General features: G+C 46.2%; 1 pseudogene; it reads right to left on the bottom strand.

Moving 5' to 3' along the window:
• Nucleotides 1–1,047: 1,047 nt before the first annotated feature.
• LOC145402474 (5S ribosomal RNA) lies at nt 1,048–1,165 on the bottom strand (annotated as a pseudogene).
• Nucleotides 1,166–1,819: the final 654 nt, after the last annotated feature.

Genomic DNA, 1,819 nt, shown 5'->3' with positions numbered 1-1,819 from the left:
CACGTGGGAGATAGGATTTAGAAGGATGGATGTCAGGAGGCCGTGCATGCAGCTATGTGTTGTCTTTAAGTGACTGAATGGAGCGGCGAGTGATCTGAATGTGGATATGCTTCTGGAAGCTGGTCTGAGGTGGGGGAAGCTATGATAAGAAATAAGGAAGTGAGCATGGAGGTAAAAGAGTCGCTGCATGATAGTAAAGTGATACCCACTCTAACATATGGGAGCGAAGCTTTGACCTTGTTGGAAGGACACAAGTCAGGATTGAGAGCAGTGGAAATGAGTTAACTTGAGAGGAACATGTGGAATTATATTGAGAGAGGCTGACAAATGAGGAAGTGAAGGAACTTTGTGGTGTGGATGTGGTTGTGATAGAAAGTGATAGGAGAAATGCATTGAGGTGGTTTGGCCATATGAAGAGGATGGAGATTGAGACTAATGAAGAAAGTGTATGTGAGTGAGGTGGAGGGGGGGGACAGGAAGGAGGAGACCAAGGATGAGGGGGAGGGATGGAGTGGAGAGGTATATGAGAAAGGTAGAGTGTAAGTTTGGGGGAGAGCATTGAAATGGCAGAGGACAGGGTGACATGGAGGCAGTTTTTTGTGGCCACCCCATACGGGATTAGGGTGTTTGGCTGTAGGTAAATACAGTAGATAGATTATTTTCATTCATCCATTGATCATCTAATCCAGTGTTGCCCATGAGGAGCGTAGGAGCCAGGGGCTAGGCAAGTTGGTCCTTAATTTAAGATGAGTGTGACCAGCCTCACTCATCCCTAAGTGGCATTATATGAGCAATAAACCCCAACCTTCCCATGGATATGAGCAGACACAGGGTCAATCTGGATGGAGCACCTTAACTACCCACTAAACCACCAGGCACCATAGTTTGGTTATATAGTTACCGCCCAGTGCAGTAAATGGTTTCTTATTGTAGAGGGAACCATTTGGCTTGTCACTCAGTGTAGAGTCACCCATAGACAGAGGGAAGAGGAAGGAATGAAAGAAAGAATGACATAAGAGGAAGGAAGGGGGGAAAAAAAAAACTCAGTGACAACAGCACCTGGTGTTTCCAGACAGTCACCCATCCAAGTACTAACCAGACCCAACGTTGCTTAACTTCACTGTCGGATGAGAAGCGGTGCACTCAGCATGGTAAGGCTGTTATTCTTATTCTTATTATTATTATTATTATTATTATCATATAGCAGTGTATAACCCTTTTTGTTTCTGTACATTACTGCCTTTTTTTTTTAATGTATTGAATTATATTTTAACAGGTGAAACTGTGGCAAGAGACCCTAGTTGACCCTGACTTGCCACCCCCAGCCAGCCTTGATCCTTCCCCCACCCCAAGCCCACATCTCTCCCTCCTCTCCCTCAACTCAAGCCAGCCATTTGATCCTCCAGACATCTCACAGAACCTTGAAGACAAGGAGCTTGTGTATTCTAAACAGATGGGTTCCCAGAAGACTCAGTCAAACCAAGGCCAGGTTGATTCTCATGGAAGCAGTCTTGAACAGATTAACTCTTCACCAGCCAATTCTCCAACTGTCCATGCTGTTCAGGTTCATTCTCCACAAGTTGCCTCCTCAGCGACTCAGTCTAACCTTTGTTCCCCTCTCAGGCTGGAGTCAGATCTCCTAAAATCTTCATTCCGTAATAGCAATATTACTCCAAGACAGTCCCGTGGCCGAGGGGTGCGTGGGCGGGATGTGGATAGTGGGTGTCCAGGATCAGAGCCAAGCACCAGAGTCAGTCACAATGCCAGTTTGGACCAGCCAGAGTGGATTCAGGGTGAGTGGAATAGAACTGAACAGATG

This window comes from Coenobita brevimanus, chromosome 57 (assembly GCF_032717465.1).
Source record: "Coenobita brevimanus isolate Jiangsu-jjx chromosome 57, ASM3271746v2, whole genome shotgun sequence".
Classification (NCBI taxonomy): domain Eukaryota; kingdom Metazoa; phylum Arthropoda; class Malacostraca; order Decapoda; family Coenobitidae; genus Coenobita; species Coenobita brevimanus.
The sequence above is the reverse complement of the archived record's forward strand: the minus strand, read 5'-3'. Positions and strand labels throughout refer to the sequence as shown.